The 17,123-nt window shown below is 50.9% G+C and overlaps 1 protein-coding gene across 1 annotated transcript in view; it reads right to left on the bottom strand.

Annotated features, from left to right (window-relative positions):
* Window positions 1–16,216, bottom strand: part of LOC144170379 (uncharacterized) — a 134,589-nt gene extending 118,373 nt beyond the window's left edge. Inside the window, exon 1 of the mRNA XM_077700148.1 lies at window positions 15,832–16,216. The gene's annotated coding sequence lies outside the window, so the exon portion shown is untranslated. The remainder of the gene's footprint in view (window positions 1–15,831) is intronic.
* Between the last annotated feature and the right edge of the window lie 907 nt (window positions 16,217–17,123).

The following is a 17,123-nucleotide window of genomic DNA, read 5'->3' as shown; positions in this document are numbered from 1 at the left end:
CTTGTCTCTTTTCGTCCAAGATGCCGAGTGCCAGCGAGCGCTCCAGGCCGCTGCACGCGCGCTTCGTCCACTCTCGGTATGTGCCGCGAGGGAAACGCTTGCGTGCGTATATGCGCTTGTGGAGGGTGCTCGACACGCGCCTTTCGAGCTGAGGAAGGAAAAAGAGCGTCGTAGGAAGAGGAAAGGCATAGGAAGAGGCCAGCGAGCTCCGAGAACTATTTGCACTCGCGAGCGCGTATGGAAACGTCTGAGCGAAAGAGGGGACTCGACGGACGTACTGGCCCACCCGCGCTGGAGGTCGTCCGCTGGAGCTGCCTCTTGAGTGAGCGTCGGTATATTTCAGTCTTAGTGTGGGCGCTTGAGTGTTAGCTGGAATAGGCCGAGTGTTTCTGGGAGGATCAATAGATGTCGAAAGCAGGTCTGAATTTTTCTTTGGTGCACTGACCGCGAGCGGATGTGTATGGGTCCATCTGTACAGGTGCCACGGTGAAGCCGCTGGAGGATTGTTCGTAGAAGTCTTCTGAAGCGATCGATCGACTCAGATGACTTGTGAATCGATTCTACGGTTTTCTACGGTTGCGCCGCAGACAACTGTAGCAAAATTTTGTTGCAAGGTTCAAAAAAATGTAATCAAGCGTCGTTTGACGTGCACACGGGTAAACTGCGTGAGTGTACCGTTTGTGGAATGAACACACCGATATTCAATGGGGTTCGTGTTTTAACGTATAACATTCGAACATGTCTCAATGTACTCCAACTTCATTTAACTTTGTCAAGTTTTCTTTGTTTTTTTGCACGCGAATTTAACAGCGACCTATTTCGCGCTTGAGAATAGCGTTGTATTTGCTGCTGTGACGTATAGTGCACGTTAATCAGCTTCTACGCGCGAGCGTTCGCTTTAGTTCGACCTCAAGCCGCCACGGCGGCATTCTCAAAGCAGGCGATTTACAAGAACGCTCATTTGAGCGATTTGTTGGCGCAAATACGAAGACTCGAGGGGGGCCTTCGGTTACGGGGTATACTTCATAAGACACGCTCATCAGGTTGGCTAATCCTCGAATTTAGAGTTTTGTGTTTTAGGAGCACCGCCCAACAGCCAGTGTGCAAATGCCAGCAGAATCAACGCTCGAAACGGGCATAGTTGTGCCTAATTGCGTACGTACACAAGTTCGTGATATGCGGTTCTGTTACTCGTGAAGACTGTGCGATTACACTATCTGCGGTTGCCTGCCCCGTGGAATTAATCTGACACAAAACGCTACGTCCGCGCCACTTTATCTCCGCTATTTGCATCCGGGCTACCTTGAAAGCGACGGCGGTGAATTCATTTGTCCTCGGCCAGTCTCGAGTCTCTAATCCAGCCCGACGATTTTCCGCGTCTTGTCTTCACGCACCGCTACCCCGAGCTCTATATATGTAAGTGTGCTCACGCAAATGCTGCAACTGCTGCATGCACCCGGGCTAGCGCAGGGCCCGAGGACATGTCACAGCAGCGGCAAATAAAGTGCTATTTTACCGTTTCCGGCACCGGGGCTGGGGCACCCGTCGGTCTACACGCAGTGAGAAGAAAAGAGCCCGTTTTAGGTAAAAGGGCGCGTCAAGAGCGCCGCCCGGCCTGTAATTACTCGGCCGTGGGAGCAGACGAGGTCGCAAGTGCTGCCCATCATCTATCTATACGCGGCGCGCATAGACAACCTGCGACGGCGCGCCAGGACCCGCCCACCGCTTGACGCCAAGCCAATTGCCTCCCGGGGTTTGGCTCTCTATTTATTTGCCCATTACGCCTCAAAGGTGCTAACCACTCGAGTCCGCATCGATGCTTATAAAAGTGCGGGAGTGATTTTTTTTATTTTCATCCGTAATATTCCTACACATTTAGCGTCGACATACCGTCGTGCGCGACCTGATCCTTGAGTGACCTTAAAAAAAAGAAAACTATAGTTTATTCCTCTGTCATAGTAATCAGTAAAACACGAAAGTTAAATGTGCAGCGAAATCTGCAACCGAGCATTATTTGCGGTTCGGCGGCTGTCTTGTGCACCATGGGTGGGCTTGGCTAGCGACGTCCTGCTGGTGGTTCGCTTCGGCAAAGGTGTACTGGCATCGTTTCTGTGACGGATTTGACGTCAGTGAAATCTTAGGGTATCGCTCCATAAAACACTTTCGTGGTAAAAATAAAACCCGAAAACGAACAACCCTAAGCATAATTTAGTAGGACTTGATTGCTGGCTAGTCGGTTCATGACGTACGAAGGAATAAGTTTGCGCAAAAGACGAGGACGAGGAGAAGAGAGGACAAGTCGTCTTGTCCTCTCTTTTTTTTGTCCTCGTCTTTTGCGCAAACGTATTCCTTCGTACTAAGTATAACATACTCTTTAGTACTAAAGGTTGCTTCCCCGCAAGAAGACTCTGTGTGCAGGGGTGCAGGGTCAGCGAAATCTTCGTGTATCCCGGAATAAAACACTTTCGTGTTAAAAAAAAAAAAAAAAAAAACGTTCCTGTTGTTGCTAGTTGGTAGTGGCGCCTTATTGTGGGCTTTGATGGTGGAGCATTGTTTGACTCATTTCGTGAGAAAGCGAAGCGGTAAGCCTTGGCAAGCAAACGGCACGTCAATGCTTATTGGCTGCGACGTTTTGAATATAGCGCGGGAGCTCCACGTGCCTTTCACTGCATGACTGAACACATTTCGTAACCGTTGAGCCCTGTCTCGCGGGCGAATCACTAGATGGCGGAAGCTGGTGTGGAGCGCGTAGTATCGCTCCCGCCTACGCCAGCGGGTCAGATAGCGAACTTTCAGAGTAGAGGGAAGCGCAATGAACGCGACTATGCGAAGAGGAGACAAACACAAGCCTTCGCTTCGTCCCGTTCATTGCGCTGACCTCTACTCTGCAAGTTATGTACCAACCGGCCCAAGCTTCGACTCTTCTGAGATCGCGAAGTGCGTCCGGAGGCGGAAATTCACTGCCGACGAAGTACGAGACCCTCCTCTCTTCCCTCCTATCCATACCTCACTCTCCCTCCCTTCTTTCCTCGCCACACTCCCCTTGCGATCTCCCTCTGCCTTGTCTCATTTTCCTCACCATCCTCGACTATTCTTACTCTCCCTTCTGTGCTCCCCCTGAAATCCCCCCTCCCCCCTGACCCTCCAATGATACTCCTCCGACTTCATTTCCCTCACGATTCCGTTCTGACTCCCAACCCTCCCCACCCACAAGTACAGTATTCTCCCGTTCTCTTCTTCCTCTTTTTCCTCTTCCATTCCCCTTGCCCTCTCAATCTCACTTTTCCTCCTGCCTCGCACCAATCATTTACCGATTTCCAATGAGTGGGCAAGCCACTTGTCAGCAGAGACACACAAACAGGCACAGCAAAATTTTCGCCTCTAAAACTGTCCTTGCGTACGTACGTCACGACGTATCATTACCATCGCTCCTCGCAACTAATTTTCCGAGACGATCCTCCTCAATAATCAGGGACTGACGCGTTTGCATTCAACGCCAGGGGCAAAATAAAGTGTGCAATCACGATTCATTTGCCCAAAAGAAACAGCGTCGAACTATCCGACTCGGGTCCTGCTCTTAAAATGTGATGTGATGTGTGGTCCGGTGTGATGTGTGGTCCATGGACCACGCTGTGATGTGTGGTCCGAGGGCATGAGAGACGGAATCATAATGCTCTTCCTCAAAAGGACGATGCTGCTCGCGTCAGTGACCAGGCCATTATTAAGGAGCAGTGTGGGTGATAGCTCCTGTACGAACATACGTCCCGCCAGTCATCGAACGGAACACTGGATGTTCGTAATTCTCACATAGTACGGCGGCCTCTTTTCTAGGAGATCGTGAGCCTCGTGAATGGGTGCGATACTTATTACGCTAAGCTTAAGGTAAGCTTCTCGCAAACACTCTAAAGGAGACCATGCATTCCGCCTATGCTGTTCCTTGTTAATACACGTTTGGTTCAGCACAGCCTTGGTCATTTTTCTCTTGTTAACTCCACCAGGCCAGGAAACAATTTTCAAGGTACAACGCTTTTTAAGGTCATAAATCGCACTTAGTTCGTCGTACGACCCAGAGAGCTCGGCAACCCCTCCTCCAGCGTCAGGCCCCTTGAACTGGATGACTTCTTTTTACAACCATTTCAGGTCCGGAAGGGGCACCTTTTTACGTGTTTCTCGCCGATGGCGGCGCCTTCAGTGCAACACACACCTATCTATAGAACATTCCAGCGAAGATAGGCAGCGGACAGCAGCAAAATACGTAAACTCCCCGTTCCCCGCGGAAGCACTTAAAAGAACAGTATCTAAACTCAATTGCTGCTGGCGGATGCCACAGGCACCGGTACGCGCCCCAGTCCAGTCTTCGGACAGGCCAGCACCCGCTTCTGTTTGTTTTTTTTTCTCCTCGCATATTTTTTGTCGTCTAGTATTAGCGCGTTTCGCACAAATACGCCTTCCTCGCCGTGCTTGATGGCTGGATGTAGGTCGCTGAGGTTTAGCGTAAAGCCCGCGCGGTGGAGGTAACCCGGAAGCCGTCGCTCGTATTTCTCCCCGACATGTCGCTTTATCGGCCAGCGCGTAATCCCAGTGGAGCGTGAAGCACGCGCGTTATACGCTACACTGGCGTCTCTGCCAGTGCGGCAGCCGCACACGTCACGCGGGTCCCCAAGTGGGACGCCCGAATCTGTTTACGGCTCGGCGTCCACCGCGACCCGGCACGTCCCGTCACGGGCCGGACGCGGCTTCTGGGAAGGCTCGGTGGACGAGCAAGGGTCGCGCCCACCAGGTCGCGCCGAGATTAATTGCCCTCGGTGGTCGAGCCAGAAGGAAGAACAGCGCTGCAAAGTTGGGCTTCAGATTCCGAGGCGGACTAGTATACAAATCACTTCGTGTGGCACATGGAGGGGCCTGCAGGACGGCTGCGGGAGTACTCGTGAGCTTTGGAGGGTGACTGAAAGGCGTGACCGTCAGGTGCATGTGGGCGTGCATTTTGCTGTCGTAAGCTCACGCTTCCTGCCACTCTGTTCAGTGCTGCAGGTTGTGACGTCTAACTGGCGTCACAACCTGCTGCACTGATCGTGTCAGTGCTGAGCACGAGGTCGTGGGTTCGATTCCCGGCCGCGGCGGCCGCTTTTCTGATGGAGGCGAAAAGCAAAAACGCCCGTGTGTACGAGATTTCGGCGCACGATAAAGATCCCCAGGTGGTCAAAATTAATCCGGAGCCCTCCACTACGGCGCGCCTCATCGCCTGCGTTGCGTCGGCGCGTTAAACCCCAGAAGCAATCAATCAATGATCGTGTCAGCAAGGACAACACTGATGACCGTTTCCATGTGGATGTTCTGGTTTGGGCTGCGTGGAGCCGTCGGATGGTTCGAGAGCAGGTTGTGGGGAGCCTCTTCTTTGGTGGAGGCGAGAAATAGAAACTCCTTGCGTCACAACGCAAGTTCAGAACACCCCTGTGGTCCAAACCGAGTCATAGTTTATGCCTAATGGCACAAGTGCTTCTTCAGCGCGATAAACGGCTTTTGTTGTTGTTGGTGATAATTTGATTAATTGTAGGGTTTAACGCGCCGAAGCAACGCAGGCGACGAGGCGCGCCGTTGTGGAGGGCTCCGGATTCATTTTCACCACCTGGGGAACTTTAACGTGGGCTGAAATCTCGTACACACGGGCGTTTTTGCTTTTCTCCTCCATCAGAGAAGCGGCCGCCGTGGCCGGGAATCGAACCCGCGTCCTCGTGCTCAGTAGCACAACGCCTTAGCCACTGAGCCACCGCGGCGGGTTGTTGTTGCCGGCATATATGCTTGCATGACGGTTGAATTTATGTATTTAAGGGGATACGTGCCCCCTTGCCACAAGCATAGATTAAGCATTTGTAGAACATGATGCTGCTGAATACACTGTTCCGACATAACACTGCCCATTTCCCAAACCTGATCCTCAAAATATACGAGTCTTCATAACAAAAAAATAATTAAGAATATGGCAGCTCTTGCAACTCTAATGATTGGGGAACATCTTGCATATAGCGTATGACGTACCTGCAACGTTTTTGAATCCACGCAAAAGTCCGTCTAGTCAGCAGATGGGAGTTTCGAAAAGAAAGACTCCAATAACTAGCGCAAGTATCTGTAACAAGCACCGCAGTCAGTATTTGATGGCGGAAATGCAAGGGTGACCACTAGAATTGTAAGATGCGTTTAAGCTTAGGGAAACAAAACAGAAAAGAAGTCCTTCGCCTTAAATAAAATTCTGTGAAATACAGAATGTGAAGCCGGGTGCGGAATCTTTAGTAAAGTAAATGTCAGGGAGTAATAGAAACCTCACAACGGGAGAAGTGAATGACACGCCCTTTCATTTCTTCCGAGTCTTATAAGTCTCATGGGACACTCCCGGTGTTCGCGAAGGCCGGGTGTCATCATGATGATGATGATAATGTATCATGACTAGCGGGGAGGCAAATGTTTTGCTTGGTGCGAAGTATGCATTAAGTTTTGCGATGAAATAAGGGCGAAAACTTCGTAAACTCGAAAACGGAAGTTGTAGGCCCGTCTTGGCAAAGGTGCTAATTAATTTCAATCTCTAGCTACAGGTTATCCAGATGCAAATATCCACCGGCCCACCACACTCTTTCCAGGAAAGAAGCAGTCACGTGGCGACGGTTGCAGACGAACACTTTTCCGAGCCCTGTTTCCCTCAACCGCTGCTACCCAGACCTTTTCTCAAACCTCTGCACTTTATGCAACAGCAGAGCCGACCTACACCACATGATATGATCCTGCCATAAGCTCCAAAAAATACGAATGGCTATAATAGCAAATCCGATGTTGATACACTTAGAAGCTACAAAATTAAGACTGCAGAACAATGGGAGACTGTTCTGCTCAGCTCCACACCGGAGGCACAGCTGACAGCAGTCCGGATGGCCGAAGCCGCCGCGAGGATCCAAGGAATCCTGGCTGACGGATGAGGGAGGGAGACCGTCCAAGTCGTCTACCCTTCAGAACCCATCTCGGGCATCAAATAAAGTCATCTCTCTCTCTCTCTGTCTAGCTACACGGAACTGTGTTCACACGCACTAGCACGAATATCTGACATCACGCAACGCGCGCCATTGACGGATGTTCGAAATACGCTCAAAGTTCGATTCCTGAGTGGCGATCGAAATGGCGGATAATCCCCACTGTGGTCATCCCACGCTCACGCCCCCTATCGCCCAGGTGAGCTCCCAGAATTGTATTTGCATACAGGCAGCTGCTTCTCTCCCTGCATCCGTTAAAATGGCCCGTTGAAAGGTGGACACTCTAGGTCGACATCATCTCCCCCCAACTGTTTCTTCACCTGAATCCCGCCGCGAACTTGGGTATTGTATGAAGTAATTCTGCCAAGTCGCGCTTGCGATACCGTAGCCCTCCGCCAACGCATTTCCGTTTCAAATATACCGCCCGCTGCGCTACAGACGGACGCACGCGTTGAGCCGCCAGCATTGGAGCAATGGCGCAAGGGTACTCCGTCTGAGAAATACGCTACTAAAAACGACAATCCACGATCATGGTGCAATCGGGGGACGCGTCACTATGAGTTGCTAAAAAATTAAAGCCATTCCACTAAATGTGAAAGCTGTCGGAAATGCAGAGCAGTCATTCGCCATAGTGGGCTGTGGCGCCGTTATCCGCTCACTCTTACCACCCATCACGCTCTTCGCTGCCCTTTCTCATTCCTCTCCTGGTGAATTCAACGGAGGTTTGTCCAACGCATTTCAAATTTCCCGCCTTCACAGTGCTCGCGCGCCCCCTGCCTGAAACTGCGCCAGCGGGAGTTCTGTTTTTTTTGTGTGTGTGTGTGTGTGTGCTTGCTTTTCCTCCCGCACGTGTCGGCGTTGCACTGCCACTTTTTTTCGCTTGCTGTCGTAAAAAAGGCGCATACCTTTTTTGGAAAATGGAGTTTCTGGTGTACAATTACTGATAAATCACCTGCATCCTAATTCTCAAATGAGGTCGCTATAAAAAACTCCTTGGGTGAAAAAACTGGCTTCGTTATAAGCAATAATTCGCTAAACGTGAGTACAATTCGCTTTGAAAGAACTAGTGAGGCCAATGAAACATTCGAACAAAGTTATTTCGTTATAAGGACGGTTTACTGAATCCGTATCTGCATTCACATGGCTTTCACGCATGAGCCTGCACAGGAGGCGAACAGCCCTGTACACTTCTCGCGACAGGATGCGTCACTGCTGTGCCTCTGTAGTGACGTCAGCAAAGCGTGCAAAAGGGACGAAATACAGCGTATACACGCGCGCGCGCGAGAGGAAGACGGCCGACCCAAAACCAAGTTTCGCCCACTTTTCCGTTTGGAATAGCAAGAAACGCGCACGGATGCATCAGAGAGAGACAGAGAGAGAGAGCCACGCGTGCGCACGCCAAGACCGAACGTGGCATTACCATATATTCGCGCTCCGTTAAAGATGGGTCACGTGGGTCATGCTTCGAGGAAGGCAGCGGCGTGTGTCGCAGGGGACCCCGGGGGAAAAATGGCCAGACGAAGAGGAACGGACGTTGTCGTGACCAGTCCCTGACGTGATGGGCTCGCAGCTTGTCCAAGCGTGCACGTAGGTGTATGCTGAAGGAAGCGCGGCCAGTGTGGTCTTATCTAAATACCGAACGGGAAAAGGACCATTATAGCGGCTGCGCAGTCATCAGTGTGCGCTGCGCGCGCCTATGACCAGTCATGACAGGTTCGGGGTGTTCATAGACTCCAACGGAATGCGGCGCTCTAATGAGACGGCCAAGAGCATCGCCCGCGGCGTTCCCAAGTTGGTCCACTCGTGATGCGGGCGAGGTATAGAAATCCTGCCGGGATTAGTAGTCTGCCACCGCCATGGTCAAGAACAAAGTCCGAAAATGGCTCCGTGGGTTGGCTTGGCAGTGAAGGTGACGCTTTCCTGGTGAGCTTACCGGTTTCGCTACCGATGAACTCTGGCGGCATCGCGCAACGTGCACGATCGGCGCGGGTCGTCGAGGAAGCGCCGGGGCGGGTCACGTGAGCGATATGTTTGGCGCAGAAAGCTAATTGCGGTGCTTTGTTCATCCCCGCCGGAGGACCCGCCGCGGCCTTCGTGTGGTGGAGCGGCGAGGGAGCTTACCAAGCGTTTACAAGAGTGGGGGGCCCTTTGCGAGGGAACGACCGAATGGGTGCACTTTCCCTGGGAAATCCGCGTTTTGCTTTTATTGCATGCTTAATACCATTTCCCTGTGGACTCGACGAGGAAACGCGTTTGTTTCTCTGTGTAGCGCTCGATGTGCCACACTTTCGCAGCAAGAAAAAAATACCGTTAACAAAAATGCCCTAGGGCCTTCATTCCAGGGCCTAGGGCCTTCATTCCAGCAGTGCATGCGTGTAAAGTAGTGAAGCCGACTTTAAAAGCATCAGTGTATTGCGCTTTATAGGGATACTTGAGGTCTTTCAAGATATTTAATCAAATACTCTGGGCCTTCATACTTCGATATCAAACTACTTAGAAATCTGTTTCAGCAATACATCCCTGTATATACTAGTGAAACCGACTTTGAAAGAGGCTCGGTGTATAGCGTTAAGAAGGGACACATAGCGCCTTATGGAGGTACTTGTTAATTAAACATTCCTATGCCTTCTTAATTCGGAACAGACAGCTTCTATGGCGCCCCCCAAAAAATCGTCTTCAGAGCCATGCATTTGTTTGTAGCACTGAAGTCGATTTTGATGGGCTCTCTGTATAGCAGAGCGACCTACGCATAGCTCTCTCTCGAATTTTTCTTTCGTGGAGTTTTAACATATGTTGTTTGAAACGTTTTGGTGGTGGCAGTGATTGGAGGAAGCCTTGGTGCTATACCTTATCACAAGAGAAGGCTTCAAGCCAGTGCTCCTCTTGTTGTGGTGTCACGGGGCTCTCCATCGGTCCCTTTGAGATGGCAAACGCAAATTTTAGAAGCAGAGTGTCGGAGGATTGTGTGCTAAAGTGATCCAACAACTAACTTGATAAAGCGAAATTTCGGCTAACGTCCCATAAAACTTCAGCATAAGGGTTTGCATAAAACAGGCCGCTCTATTTTACCTGGACCACCGCAAGTGAGAACTGACTTGTTGACTGCAATAAATGTAGGCCAGTATTCCTCTACAATAAGCTAAACATTTAAGGGGAGATGTAACGATGATGGCTGTTACACATTAACTGCGAAATCGTCTTCGGTTTACACGTCCAAGCTGAAAGCAAGAACCAGTTAAATGGCCCGCCCTAAGCTAACCGCACTGCGCATGCGCACCTAAATTTAGTACTTGTGATCCCACAACCTCGCTTGCTCTGAAAGCCCATCCGCAACCAGTGCGAGCGGCGCCGAATTAAACGATTTGAGACTGTCGAGACATCTTGCTCGTTTTTCAGTCTACTCCTGTCGTCTCACTTCTCTAGCATAGACACTCGCGGTGTCTCGTGAATTTCGATATTAAGAGCATTGAACAACACTGAAGCCTTGCAGCGTAAAGACGCAGCCCACCATGAGGATGAATGCCAAGCGCCAGTGAGTAAGCGTCCCACTTCCTCCAATACGAACAAAGGGGGGTCGGAAAAGAGAAATGCACTGTAAAAGCACTGCGCTTTTATATGCGCACCGGCCCTTCGTGTGCGTCGGTGAGAGGTTGGTGGGACCGATGCCATGTTTCCGATGGGAGGATCTCTCCGCAATCCGGGTCTTTATATCACGTACGCGAGCGGCCGCGCGTCGTCCTTGAAACGCTTTCATTGTAGCCGTTCGGCCCGCAGCGCCGCTTGGGATCGCAATCGCTGCGAAAAACGCTGCTGCCGCCGCCGGGCTGCGCGGCGTTTCGAGATCGCTACCTTGCTCCGTGCACACGCTCCGAGTCAAGGATATCAACTCGCCGACGATCAAGCCGCCATTTCTTTCTTCCTTTTTTTCCCCCGCTCAGACCCCTTGCCGCCAGTCGAACACACTCGGATGCACATGCCTTGAGAAAAGCTGCCGCCTGCCGAGCTGCTGCTCTCGAGCGCTCTGTGTGTGCCCTTTGTCCCACAAATGATTTCTTTATGAAGCTGCAGCAGCTCGCGTGAGAGATGCGCTTTCTTCCTGCGCGGGTGTGCGGAATGCCACACTGAGTTTTGTTAATTCAATTCCGTCGACTGGCTCTGCGGGGCTTGGGACGGCAATGAATGCGTATTTATTTTTAACCTGGCAACTTGTTTCGCGCTGCTGCCGCTTTTCCTTGGACGCACCTCCTCTGGCAATTTGGAAAACAGAAAGGTGTTTCTGATGCGTTGTTATGTTGCATTCGTCCTTTAAAGAAGATTTGAGTATTTCATTGTGTTCCTTAGCAGCTCAATGCACCCCCCTCCCCTTACCCTCTACGCCGGAGAACATGTTCCTGCCTACTGGAACGTTACGGTCAACATGCTAATGTGCGTGTCCATGGGCATATTGATCACCCGAGGAAGTAGGCGAGGCTCTCAAAGGCATGGAAATAAGAAAAACTGCCAGTGACGATGGCATAACCATGAATCTTTTGAAAGAGGGATGAGATATTGTATTTAAAGGCTTGGTCAATATGCCACCCATACGGTGGCCACCCATATACGGTGACCACTCATACGGTGTTTGTAGTCGTATATTTGACAGTTGAGACGGAGAAACAGGAACACCCACGGTAACTAAAAAGAGGTCCATGAACGCAGCACATTCACATTATTCGAAAATGTGCCCGCAGCTGGCGGTACATGCACATCAGCCGGAGTGCAGAAAAATAGCGTTATAGCCCGAGCTAGACGCGAACTTGAGCCGATTCGATGTTCCTATATGAAATGATCGATTCGGCACCAACTATTAACGCTGTGTAACAACACTCAGCGAGTCTGTGTAACAACTGAGTTCTCAATTTTGTTTGAAGGATGTGGTACAAAGCCACAAGGATACCGTACGCTTCTGCAGTAAATGTACTTGTGCTACTGTTCATTGTTTTAGATAGGCCATTTGCAGCACAGAATACAGCGGTGGAGGTATTCGAGACATCTGTGTAGAATTCAGCTCCCTTGTATATGTCTCGGAGGGACAGGAAGTGCTGAGCGATAACGAAGTTTGGTGCATTTTTATTCGGTATCTCTCTGAAGGGCAGGTCACAACGAATCGGGCAAACGTCTCACGGAGCAACCATAAATCGCAGAACTAACATGGCGCAAGGGGTAATTCCAGCGAGAAGGGTTCAAATTGTGACAGGGTATTCCCTGAATGTTAGGTGATACTTCTCCCATTTTCTAGTTCGCCTTTGAAAAATCTAACACACTACAAAAATGCAAAAAAAAAAAAATCAGTCAATACAACGCGACCTTTAGTGTCAGCTCTCCCGCAGATCTCGCTCAGCGCAACGAAACAACCTGTGTCGATTACGTTTGCGAGCCAACCCTCGACATTCTGCCTTGCAACGATTGCAACGGAAAAGCAAAAACCTCTCTTTGCGCTGAGTTCTCCGCGCCGGACGACGCTATAGCTGGGGACTTTCTTCTAATAGCAGCCGCTGTAAACTTCGCGGCTTCCTCTTTGAGTCAATGTTTAGACAATTATTTCCTTCAGGAAAATCTCTGTTAAGACTGAAACACCAGCGTTGGGGTATACGGCTGCCTTTTTCACCCGTCTTTCTTTATGTCAGGTGCAACATTGCTGCAACCTTTTACATTTGAACGATGCGCCGAAGCTCCATGCACCTTCCGATCCGATAGCTCGTAGCGGAGCTTTTGGCCACCATATAGACCCAGGGTTAAAGTCTACCTCCGGCACAGTATTGCTTCTTGGTGACGAAAAAGTGGAGGTAACGAAACGCAAAAGCGTGGTGTTTTTCCATGATGAATGTCACCACGATGAAAACATGCTGGTATTAACAAAAAATGAATGCGCGCATGCTGCCATTTAGGCTGTGCCTCATAAGGAACCTTGCGTACACCGACACACGGGAGCCTGCACGCATTCATTCACGGTGTTTTAAGCTAGGCGTTATCTAGACCTTGATATAAAACTGTATCACCATGAGACGGAACGAAACGATCGAGTGCCGCTCCTGAACCCTTTATTGAAGATAAGGGAGAACATGAAGCCGGTACCGGCGCGGTGTCCACCCGGCGTAGGTTGGTACAATTGCGAATGAACACAGGTCATGGTGGGAGCTCAGCGCAAATTCAGTTGCGGGAGTTGAGCTCCTCGTACAATGCTGGCGACCGGTCTCAGAATCCCCTGTAGTTGTATAATTGCGGTCGTGGTAGACAGACATATCTCTATTAAGCCTGCGCTGACCAACAGTCTCCAAAGGGGCCTCCTTCCGCCCTATCAGGATGGAACACCCTGACATTAAACCAAATACACGTACAAATAATGGCGAAACGAGCTCTGGAAAACAAGTACAGCGCGCCTGAAATAATCTTTCTCATTTGCATCAGCTAAAAATTCCGCTCACCACTGCCGGTGCCGTCAAAAACCTCTGCTGTGGGAGTCGGGAAAGATAGTGCGAAGTTGTGGGGCAGCGTGCGATAAGACGAGTCGCGGGAACAGCACGTACCGGGAAGGCAAGGGTCACAACAACATCGCGGGTCGTCGCGGTGCGGTCGCGCGGCGACACGGGCGGGATCCCTTTGTTTCCTCAGCGCCGACACCAGCGGCGGCCCAGTGAACGCGCTCACGGAGTCGAAGAAGACGCCCCGCGACTCCCTTTGTTTCGGGGCATGCATGCCGCACTCGACGGAGCGTGTCCCGGGGCGTCGCGTCGACGTCGTCCCCGAGCGGGCATCAGAGCAGCGCCGGAAGCGTTGCCTCCCGGTCACCCTCGCCTTCCCACGGCGGCGGCGCCGATACGCAGCCACTTCCGGTCCTTTCCGGGCACGCAACGCGGCGACGACCGCGAAGATTTCGAGCCTTGTTTTGGTTCCCACGTCTCCTCGCGCATGGCTTCACCTGGCCGCCGCCGATGCAGCTGTCGCGGGCCAGCTCTGGCTGCCGAACTGTTGGAGATAATTGGCCTCGTGGACCGCCACCCTCCCTTGAACATGATCGGCAGTAGAGATGCAGCTGGAGACAGGGGAAAACAACCCTGACGTTGGTTAACAGGGAAAACGTACTACACCCGTGGAGACGTCTGTAAGGTCAATTTTGGACGGGCCAGCTGGCCAGCAGGAGAAAAAAAAAGAGATGACGAGTCGCTATCGTTTTTCTGTTTACGTAGATTAGGCGATATTCCGCGACTGGTAGAACTTCCAGTATGTTCCGCTTGAAAGCAGCCCCGGACGTATCCCTCCGGCGCACGCATAATTTATATGGAAAAGTATGTTCGAGCGGTATAGGAAAAGTTGGAAAGACGCTAGAGCTTGAATATAAGCTCGAAAAATATTCGAGCGGAACAGAAACACTGGTTCAAGCGTTGAACACCCCTCATCCCAAAATGCGCAACAGAAGGAGGAAGGGGTGGTGCAAGCCAGCCTTTGTTAAGAATAGGCTCACTATGCCATGCGTAGCCTTGCAAACCATTTATCTATTTAAGGGTTTCGCGCAGTCATTCCTTTCGAGCCCCATGTGGTGCAGCAAGACTATTGGAGGTTTGAATAGAACAAAGCCTCTAACACTTAGGTGAGACCAAATAGCCGTAGGAAAACTATTGCCGCGCTTAGTAAGGTGTGAAGCGAGGCTCATAGGTTAAGGAATTGGCGTAGGAAACATCTTTACTCAAATTAAGTGGGACTGCACATGGAGCGCAAAGGACCAACAAGTGGACCATCACCGCATCGGGACGGCATTAGAAGCACAGGGGAATCAGAAAGTTGGGTTGAGGGATAAAATAAGACAATTTCGGAGACGAAGAATGGATTCGGATGACGCGAAATAGGAACGTACGTTAGGAAGCCCCAAGGGAGTCGTCTTCACCTGCAGTTACACATCAGCAGGTACGAGGAGGGTGATTATTACGACGAAGAAAAACTGAAAACGCTGATTTGAGTGAGGTTAGCGAAATTCGGTGCGTCGCTTGAGAGTACTGTTAAAATGAAATATCTCGACTTATGGTCACTACTTGTATGGTGCGACCCGCAGCGCGCCATCAGAGAGTGTTCATTTTGAAGAAAATAGCTATGCCCGTGTTATTAGGTAGCGCACAAAAAATAACAGACGGAAGCACGAGAAGGTGATGGCAGGTGGCCGCTGCAGTACTTTCGAAACTGTTCTTTCGCTTTCCCTAAATGTTTATGAGATGGAGTGGTACTGTTGCGTAATTGTTTTCATTAGCACGTAGCGGCGTGCGAACGGATATGGGGGGACCACTTGACAAGACGGAGCATGAACTGGCACGCCTGGACACGTCGGCTGGAGCGAAATGCAATCTATGTACCGGTTCACTCGACCGATGCAACAGCTAGAAGGACGTCTCATTGATGGAAATGACAGATGTCACCTAGTTATAACCGCAACGTACTGACGTTCGATTTGCTCTGACGTCGAGACATCAGTAATTTCATCGCTCAAGACGTCAATGACCATTGCGGGACTGTCTTCGTCTGTCCCAAGCAGGCGCTGACTGAGCGCTTCTTGTTTTTCTTTTTGCAATTTACGTATCGCCTGCAAAGTGGCCGTTTGGAATTTTTCAGTTGACACTGCTGTCCCTGTTGTCGTCATTGCCGGTCATGTAGTAAGCAATCTTGCATCGAGCTCGTCACAGCGAAGCATCGCCACGCGTTCACTCCTACTAAAGTCCAACGTCACATCTGCGCCACAAGCAGCTTGAAGCAAACTCGCGCAATCAACGGCCACCTCGGCGCGACTCACCTGTCGGCAGCGGCCACAAAGCCCCGGAAACCAGCGAGCCCTTAGAATCCTTCGCAGGGAGGAATCCCAAGTGGATGCACGACCGCACTTCCGGAAGTTCCTCCACACAAGCGAAGCAGTCCCCGGTAGTTCTTGCCGCGTGCCCGAACCAGTCCAGGACGAGTAGCCCTGGAGGACGGACACGCAGGACACACGGGGTGGAGGGAACCAGGGGAAGGAGACCACCAGCAAGGCAGACCACGGGACGGCGCACCAGCGGCCGCACGCACGGTGTGTGTATCCGTCAAGAGATGGATCGGCGCCTGACGAGGGACGCTCACTCCGGTCCACGGTGCCCGCACGACAGGTAGAGTTCGACTGGTCCGGCCGGGCCGGCTGGCACGAGGGCGCAGCGATCCGGTTCGCCCGGGGGTGAGGGCGACTCCGCGCTCTCTGCGGCTGCTGCTCTCCCCGAGCGCGCGCCCGTAACGGCGCATGCGTTGCGCCCCGACGCTCCAGAGTAGCAGGCGCCCTCAGGGCAGGTCTGCTCTGGAGGCCCTCTGGTTGCTCGGAGGCAAGTAAGGTCGCGGGTTCGATCGCCCGTAACAATGGGACACAAGGAACGCCGCGCGCTAGAATTGCTCTGGACGGATCGATCAGCTATACCGCCCAGCCTTGGTGCAACTGATCGATGGAAAACCTAACATTCTTTCCTTATTTTTAAATGTTACACTCAACGCCTAATGTACCGGACGAGAAATAGAAATGGCCGTTAGCGATGGGGAGAGCAAGAGGAAACAGGGTCTGTGAATATCGGCAGTTGCAGTATTTTTTTATTTTTTCATTATTTCAGTGTAAATGCTTACGTTTTTACTTCAGCAAGCGATGTGCCCTTTCAAAGGATGTTTTATTCTATACTTTAATGTGTTATTTCGACTGTAATATGTTCTATGTTTGCTTAAATTTCTAGTTTGTTTTGCATGACTTCTATACGTTGTGGAATTTTTTTTGTGGTTTTCCTTCTTGCTTCCCTTTTTCTCTTTTTTTTCCCCACACGTCACTATTGTTGTGTTCGGGTGGCTGGAGCTCTGTTAAGCTGCGAAAGTTCAGCCTTTTCATCGACCACCTTTTTTACTGCACACAAGGCGACAAATAACCCTGATTGATTTGTTGATCAATTATTAATTAATTAATCAATCGATCAATTAGACAATCAATGTTTATTTTTCGTCTTGCGTGCAGTAAAAAAGAAGGCTGTTTGAAGAAAGAGTTTGACCTGCGAAAGATACGTAAGGGTTTGGCAGTCCGAACTC

This window comes from Haemaphysalis longicornis, unplaced genomic scaffold (assembly GCF_048455015.1).
Source record: "Haemaphysalis longicornis isolate Haplotype H1 unplaced genomic scaffold, Haemaphysalis longicornis Haplotype H1 scaffold_2, whole genome shotgun sequence".
Lineage (NCBI taxonomy): Eukaryota > Metazoa > Arthropoda > Arachnida > Ixodida > Ixodidae > Haemaphysalis > Haemaphysalis longicornis.
This window is presented reverse-complemented; position numbering and strand designations above follow the sequence as displayed.